General features: G+C 39.0%; 1 non-coding gene across 1 annotated transcript; it reads left to right on the forward strand.

The window, feature by feature from the left end:
* Positions 1 to 1,272: 1,272 nt before the first annotated feature.
* TRNAE-UUC (transfer RNA glutamic acid (anticodon UUC)) lies at positions 1,273 to 1,343 on the forward strand. The gene has a single exon. It is a non-coding gene; the product is annotated as a tRNA-Glu (tRNA).
* Positions 1,344 to 8,695: the final 7,352 nt, after the last annotated feature.

Consider the following 8,695-nt stretch of genomic DNA (forward strand, 5'->3'; position numbering starts at 1 on the left):
GAAGAATATTGAATATACCATGGACTGCTAGAAGAACGAACAAGTTTGTCTTGGAAGAAGTATAGCCAGAGTGCTCCTTGGGAGTGAGGACGGCGAGACTTCGTCTCATGTACTTTGGACATGTTATCAGGAGGGATCAGTCCCTGAAGAAGGACATCATCCTTGGTAAAGCAGAGGGTCAGCAGAAAAGAGGAAGACCCTCAAGGAGACAGACTGATGCAGTGGCTGCAACAATCTGCTCAAACATAGCAACGACTGTGAGAATGGCGCAGGACTGGGCAGTGTTTCGTGCTGTTGTACATAGATCGCATAGGAACCAACTTGATGGTACCTAACAACAACAGCAATTTGTTAGTGAGACTGAAGATTTCCAAAAAAAAATAATCGGTATTCTTTTGTTGACCCTAGAACAGTTCTTTATTTAAATAAAAGTGGACAGCCGGGTTTTTTTTTCGCTTGTTTGTTTTCAGTCCCAGAATCCATTTCCTGTTCTTTTGGTAACAGCTTTATGAATTTCTTTGGAGAAAATCTCTAGTCCACTTTCAGTGCATCTTCAGGGAAAGTCATATAACCTAGAATTGGCTGATCAGAGCATCACATTCCTCTAATCATGGTGAATGATTCAGGGATGGGTGCATGGCCCCATCAGAGCCAATTGGACTTAATTTTTTCTTCCTTAACTATTGCAAAGAAAGTATCTGTATTTCTGCTGCGGTTGTTGAGGACATTGACTATAAGCTGAGAGTTACTGACAGCCATCTTGTTGTTAATGGATAATGGAGCAAACACAGAAAAGTAGGCTGAGAATTAGCAAGATACTAAGTCCTGAAGATATCAAAGGATCCAGCCATCGGTGAAGTCTGTTACTCATGGACTTTTTAGTTTCACGCACTACCAAATTTTCTTTTTTGCTGAAGCCAATTTGAGTTGGATGTTGTCATTTGCAGCTGAAGGAGTCCTAGCATCAAAGCTCTTATCTTCCCCACATCAACTGACTGAGCAATAAAAATGAAATTTTCTAAATTATAAACTCCATGATACCAGGGATATTGGCCGCTTTCCCATCATCCAAATCAGTGCCTGGCCCATGGTGGGTGCTCAATAAATATTTGTTAAAATAATTATAGTGCTGAGGCCCATTAACCAGTTCTTCTTAAAAAAAAAAAAAATCCTGTTTTTGCTATTATGGTAGTAAATGTTTCTTATAAAAACTTTACAAAACAAGATAAACAAATAGGAAATAAATATCATCCATTACCTTACCCTTCGAGGGCAGTGGTGGTTCAGTGGTAGAATTCTCATCTTTCATGTGAGAGACCCAGGTTTGATTCCTGGCCAATGCACCTCAAACGCGGCCAACATTTGGCTGTCAGTGGAGGCTTTCATGTTGCTATAATGCTGAACAAAATTTCAGCACAGCTTCCAGACTAAGATGGACTAGGAAGAAAGGCCAATGAAAACCCCATGGATAACAATGATCTGATCCCATTGTGCATGGGGTTGCCATGAGTCAGAGGCCAACAGCAGCTAACAACACTACCACCTTACTCTTCAGAGATAAGCATGGTTGACATTAATGTATGGTATAGTTTTTCAATTATATGTCACATATATTTTTCAAAAATAATATTTTATGTCATATATTGTTTTGTTCCTTTATTTTTCAATTAGTGTAAATGAATCAATTTCCAAGTCACTGAATATTTTTTTGCAACATACTTTTAAACATATTTCATTGTATGAAGGTACTAAAAGTTATTTAAGAAATCCCTAATTATAGGCTATTGGGTTACTTCCAGTTTTTGTAATATAAACAAAATTCAATGTTTACAAATATCAGTGACTATTTCCTTAGTATCAATTCGCAGTAGTAAAATTATTTGGAAAGAGTATGAACAATTTGAAGACTTTTTTTTTCTTTTTTTCTAAATGCTTTACTCATAACAACTCATTTAATTCTTGTGGTGACCAGTGAGGTCAATATTGTTATCATTCATATCAAGGAACCTGCCCAAGATCATGCAGATATTAGGTGGCAGAGCTAAGATTCAAATCCAGGTAGTTTGAGACCAAAGCTAAGAAGTTTCCTGAATACAACCAAACACTTCGAGGGATAGAGTAGCAGGGGCTGGGGTCTAGGGGCCATGGTTTCAGGGAACATCTAGGTCAACTGGCAAAACAAAGTTGTTTTAAAGAAAATGTTCTGCATCCCCCTTTGGTGAGTGGCGTCTGGGGTCTTAAAAGCTAGTGTGCGGCCATCTAAGATACATCAATTGGTCCCAACCCACCTGGAGTAAAGGAGAATGAAGAACACTGTAGACACAAGGAAAGTATTAGCCCAAGAGACAGAAAGGGCCACTATAAACTAGAAACTTCATCAGCCTGAGACCAGAGGAACTAGATGGTGCCCAGCTACCACCAATGACTCCCCTGACCGGGAACACAACAGAGAGTCCCTGACAGAGCAGGAGAAAAGTGGGGTGCAGAACTCAAATTCTAGTAAAAAGACTAGACTTAACGGTTTGAGACTAGAGGGACCCCAGAAGATATGGTCCCTGAACTCTCTGTTAGCCCAAAACTAAAACCATTTCCAAGGCCAACTTTCAATTTGAAGACTTTTGATACATATTGCCAAATTACAATGACCTCTCACTAACCTGAGTATTATTAAGTTTTTAAAATATTTGCAAAATTGAAAGATCAAAAAGTTATCTTTTAATTTGCTTTTTTTTGTTGTTAGTGAGATTTAAGTTTTTTAAAAAAATATTATAAGTCAGTGGTATTCTTTAGTGAATTCTAGAACAGTTTTTAATGTAAACATCTGTTTCTTAGTAGATTTATTGTAATTTTTATATTTAAAGATGTTGCTCTAGGCCTGTGGCTACTAGAGTGACTGCTTTCCTTCTGGTAGTAGTTATATCTGCCTTTCAGAAAAACAATCATGTGGTGCTTTGCCTTTTAGTTCCATAAACTGCACAACATTTTGGACCTCGTTGCCATACCTATTTGGGATGCTCATACTGACAGTCCTGCTTCATTTAATCTCTTTTAAAGCTCTCTGCTTATTCCATCCCATCAATGTCAGCAGCAGGATTGTCAGATGTTTCTATTTCCCTAGTTCAAACTATCATCCCTTTTCACCAGATTATTGCAATAGTCCCCCAGATAGTTGTTCTTTCTCAGTTTCTTCCCTAGTCGAATCTATCCTCTGCCTTCTCGCCTGAAAAATTAACAATTTCAAAAAGCACAGCTTGAATTCTGCCTTAGATACCTAGTGCTGCTATAACTCAAATACCGTAAGTGGGTGGCTTTAAAAGAACAGAAATTTATTTTCTCACAATTCTAGAGTCTAAAAGTTCAAATCAGAGTTTTGGCCATGTTGATTTCTTCCTTGTGTGTAGCCACGGGCGTTCCTTTGTTCCTTGGTGTTCCTTGGCTTGCAGACGATCCTCACATGGTGTCTGTCTTCCCCCATTTGTGTCTCTGTGTCTTGTTGTTATTAGGTGCCACCAAGTAGGCTCTAACTAACTCATAGTGACCTTATATATAACCAAATGAAACATTGCCTGGTCTTGTGTCTTCCTCACAGTTGGTGCTGTGTTTGAGCCCATTATTGCCGCCACTGTGTCAATCTATCTCATTGAGGGTCTCCCTTTTTTTTTTTGCTGACCCTCTATTTTTCCATGCATGATGCCTTTCTCCAGCAATTGGTCCCTTCTGATAATGAGTACAAAGTAAGCAATTAGTGTCTGGAGTCTTAAAAGCTTGTGAGTGGCCATCTAAGATACAGCTATTGGTCTGTTTCCATCTGCAGCAAAAGAGAGTGAAGAAAACCAAAGACTCAAGAAAACAATTAGTCCAAAGGACTAATGGACCACAGGAACCATAGCCTCCACCACCATGAGACCAGAAGAACCAGATGGTGCCCAGCTACCACTACCGACCACTCTGACCACAATAGAAGGTCCCAGTTAGAGTGGGAAAAAAAGGTAGAACAAAATTCAGATTCGCAAAAAAGACGAGATTTACTGGTCTGAGAGAGACTGGAGGAACCCCTGAGACTATAGCCCTTAGACACCCTTCTAACTTGGAACCGAAGCCATCCATTCCCAGAGACCACCTTTCAGCCAAATAATAGACAAGCCAATAAATAAATAATGACACATGGGAGGAAATTGTTCCTTAGAACAATCATCTACACGAGACCAAAAGGACAACATATGCCCAAAAGCAAAGATGAGAAGGCAGAAAACGGAAGGAAGACCGGATGAATGGAAATGGGGAACTCAGGGTGGTAATGAGGAGAGTGATGACACATTGCAGAAATTGCAATCAATGTCATGGAACAATTTGTGTATAAGCTATTGAATGGGAAACTAATTTGCTCTGTGTACCTTCACCTAAAGCGTGCACACACACACACATACACACACACACACAAAACTCCTGAAACTATTGCCCTGAGATAGTTTGGTTAAGAGCTCAGCTGCAAACCAAAAGTTCAGCAGGTAGAATCCACCAGCCACTCCTTGGAAACCCTATGGGGCAGTTCTACTTTGTTCTATAAGGTTGCTATGAGTTGAATCGACTCAATGGCAACAAGTTTGGTTTGGGTTTGTTTTTGGAACCAAAACTATCCCCTGAAGTCTTCTTGAAACCAAACAATAGTTTAACTTAGTAAGTAAAGAGTGTCCGCTTTGAGCATTATGCTCTTTTAAGATCTATGTATATGGGATCAGATTGATCCTAGCAACTCCAAAGATTAGACAGGAACCTTAGGGGGCAGTGAGCTTACGCTAATGGGGAAGAACAACTCAGAAAAGGAGAGTGAGAATGGTTGTACAACTCAAAAGATATAATCAATGTCACTGAATTGTACATGTAGAAAAGGTTGGATTGCTGTATATTTTGCTGTGTATATTCTCAACAACAAAAAAAGTAAAAAAGAAACTTAAAAAAATCTATCCTTGAGATGGTCTCTAAATTCAGGCAGGATGTATTTAAGGTCGTGATTTGTTATGGTGGAATTTCTTTGATTTTCTTTAGCTTCAGCTTGAACTTGCATATGAGCAATTGATGGTCTGTTCCACAGTGGGCCCCTGGCTTGGTCTTGACTGATAATATTGAGCTTCTCCATCATCTGTTTCCACATATGTAGTCGATTTGATTTCCTGTGTAAACTATCTGGCAAAGTCCATGGATATAGTCATCATTTGTGTTGTTGATGAAATGTATTTCTGATAAATAAGTGGTTGGTCTTACAGAATTCTATCATGCAGTCTCTAGCATCTTTCCTAATTACCAAGTATTTTACAACTACGGATCCTTCTTGTTTCCAACTTCTACATTACAATCACCAATAATTATCAATGCATCCTGATTGCGTGTTTGACCAATTTCAGACCGCAGCAGTTGGTAAAAATCTTCCATTTCCTCATCTTTTGCATTAGTGATTGGTGTGTAAATTTGAATAATAGTTCTATTAACTGGTCTTTCTTGTAGGTGTATGGATATGATCCTATCACTGACATCGTTGCACTTCAGGATAGATCGATCTTGAAAGGTTCTTTTTTGACAATGAATGCAATGCAGTTCTTCTTTAATTTATCTTTACTGGTATAGTAGACCATGTGATTGTACCATTCAAAACGGCCAATATCAGTCCATTTCAGCTCATTAATGCCTAGGATATTGATCTTCAAGTGTTCTTTTCATTTTTGATAATTTTCCTTGATTTATACTTTGTACATTACCAATTCTAATGATTTTGATAATTTATTTTATTTTTGTTGCTCTTGTTCAAAATATATGCAGTAGAGCATACACCAATTCAATAATTTCTACATATACAAATCAGTGACATTGCCTACATTTTTCACGTTATGCAACCATTCTCATCCTCCTTTTCTGAATTGTTCCTTCCTCATTAACACAAACTCACTGCCCACTCAGCTTCCAATCTAACCTTTTGAGTTACTGCTGTCAATAAGATTCCAGATAGGTAGTTCTTTAAAAGAGCAGAAGGCAGACATCCTGTTTTTTTTTTAAAATTGTACTTTAGGTGAAAGTTTACAGCTCTAGTTCATCTCTCGTACAAAATTTTATACACATATTGTCATGCGACACTAGTTGCAATCCCTACAATGTGACAGCACAGTCCCCCTTTCCAACCCACGTTTCCCATGTCCATCCAACTAGCTCCTATTCCTTCCTGCCTTTTCATCCTGCCTATCTACTTGAACTAAGAAGCACACTCGTCATGAGTATTACTTTATGTTTTATAGTCCAGTCTAATCTTTGTCTGAAGAGTGGTTTTAGTTCTGGGTTAACAGAGCTTCCGGGGGCCATGACTTTGGGGGTTCCTCCAGTCTCAGTCAAACCATTAAGACTGGTCTTGTTACATGAATTTGAGTTCTGTTCCACACGTTTCTCCCACTCAGTCAGGGACTCTCTGTTGTGCTCCCTGGCAGGGTTGTTGGTGGTGGTAGCCAGGCACCATCTAGTTCTTCTGGTCTCAGGCTGATGGAGTCTCTAGTTTATGTGACCCTTTTGTCTCTTGGGCTAATATTTTCCTTGTGTCTTTGGTGTTCTTCATTCTCCTTTGCTCCAAGTGGGTTGGGACCAATTGATGCATCTTAGATGGCTGCTCGCTAGATTTTAAGACCCCAGACGCCACTCATCAAAGTAGGATGCAGAACATTTTCTTAATAAACTTTGTTGTGCCAATTGACTTAGATGTCCCTTGAAACCATAGTCCCCAGACTCCAGCCGCAGCTACTCTGTCCCTCAAAGTGTTTGGTAGTATTCAGGAAACTTCTTAGCTTTTGGTTTAGTCCAGTTGTGCTGACTTCCCCTTAATTATGTGTGTTGTCCTTCTCTTTACCCAAGGTGATTCTTGTCTACTATCTAGTTAGTGAATACCCTTCTTCCTCCCTCCCTACCCTCGTAACCATCAAAGAATGTTTATTTTCTGTGTTTAAACCTTTTCTTGAGTTCTTATAATAGTGGTCTCATACAATATTTGTCCTTTTGTGATTGACTAATTTCACTCAGCATAATGCCCTCCAGATTCATCCATGTTGTAAGATGTTTCTTGGATTCTTCATTGTTCTTTATCATTGCATAGTATTCCATTGTGTGTATGTACCATAATTTGTTTAACCATTCGTCTGTTGATGGCCACCTAGGTTGTTTCCATGTTTTTGCTATTGTGAACAGTGCTGCAATGAACATGAGTGTGCATGTATCTATTAATGTGATGGCTCTTATTTCTCTAGGATATATTCCAAAGGTGGGACTGCTAGATTGTATGGTACTTCTATTTCTAGCTTTTTAAGGAAGCACCAAATTGATTTCCAAAGTGGTTGCACCATTTTACATTCCCCCAGCAGTACCTAACTGTTCCAGTCTCTCCACAACCTCTCCAACATTTATTATTTTGAGTTTTTTGGATTAGTGCTAACCTTGTTGGTGTAAGATGTATCTCATTGTACTTTTGATTTGCATTTCTCTAATGGCTAACGATCGTGAGCATTTCCTCATGTAAGATAGACAGTCTTTACTTACTAAGCTAAACTACTGTTTGGTTTAAAGAAGACCTCAGGGGATATTTTTGGCTTAAGGTTTAGGATTTAAAGATTATCTCAGGCAATGGTTTCAGGGGCTCATCTAGCCTCAATGGCTCCAGAAAATCTGGATTATGAGAATTTGAAATTCTGTTCCACATTTTACCCCATTCTGATGAGGATTCTTCTACAGAATCTTTGAACAAAGCATTCAGTAATGGTAGCCAGGCACCATCCAGTTCTGGTCTCATGGCAAAGGAGGCAGTTGCTCATGGTGGCAATTAGCCACACATTCCATTTCTTCTTCCTATTCCTGACTCTCCTTCTTTTTCTGTTGCTCCAGGTGAATAGAAACCAATTGTACTCTGGATGGCCACTTGCTAGTGTTTAAGATCCCAGGCACTATGCAACAAACTAGGATGTAGAATAGAAGCATTAAACACAATATTAGGCCAATTGCTTTGTTCTGATTATCAGTGGATGTTCATAGCTGTTGCTTCTCATTTTGAGTCACGACACATCAACGATTGAAGGTTCTCTCCCCACCAAAAAAGCTTGCCTCTATCCATGTCGTTAAGATCAACTCTACTTTGAGGAGGCAGCTCTTCCCCAGTCTTATTCTGAGTGACTTCCAATCTGAGGGGCTCATCTTTTAGCACTATATCTGACAATGTTGTGCTGTGATCCGTATGGTTTTCATTGGCTAACTTTCAGATGAAAATCTCCAGGCCTTTCTTCCTAGTCTGCTTTAGTCTGGAAGATCCACCAAAATCTGTCCATCATGGATGATCTTGGTGGTATTTGAAATATCAGTGGCATAGCTTCCAGCATCATGGCAACACACAAACACAGTATGACAAACTAACAGACAGGTGGTGGTCTCTTTGTCTAATCTGCTTTTTTTATAATTCAGAAGTGATTAGATTTAGAACCCACCTTACTGTGATCTAATTCACATGACAAAGACAACCCTATTTCCAAACAGGATTACATCCACAGGTATAAGGGTTAGGATTCCAACACATATTTTGGGAAGACACAATTAAATCCATAAGATTATATTACATCCCATTAAACCTTCAGTGACTCCATATTGCTTACTGAATATAGTTACTGCTTTCAAGACCCTT

This window comes from Trichechus manatus, unplaced genomic scaffold (assembly GCF_000243295.1).
Source record: "Trichechus manatus latirostris isolate Lorelei unplaced genomic scaffold, TriManLat1.0 scaffold00101, whole genome shotgun sequence".
Taxonomy (NCBI): domain Eukaryota; kingdom Metazoa; phylum Chordata; class Mammalia; order Sirenia; family Trichechidae; genus Trichechus; species Trichechus manatus.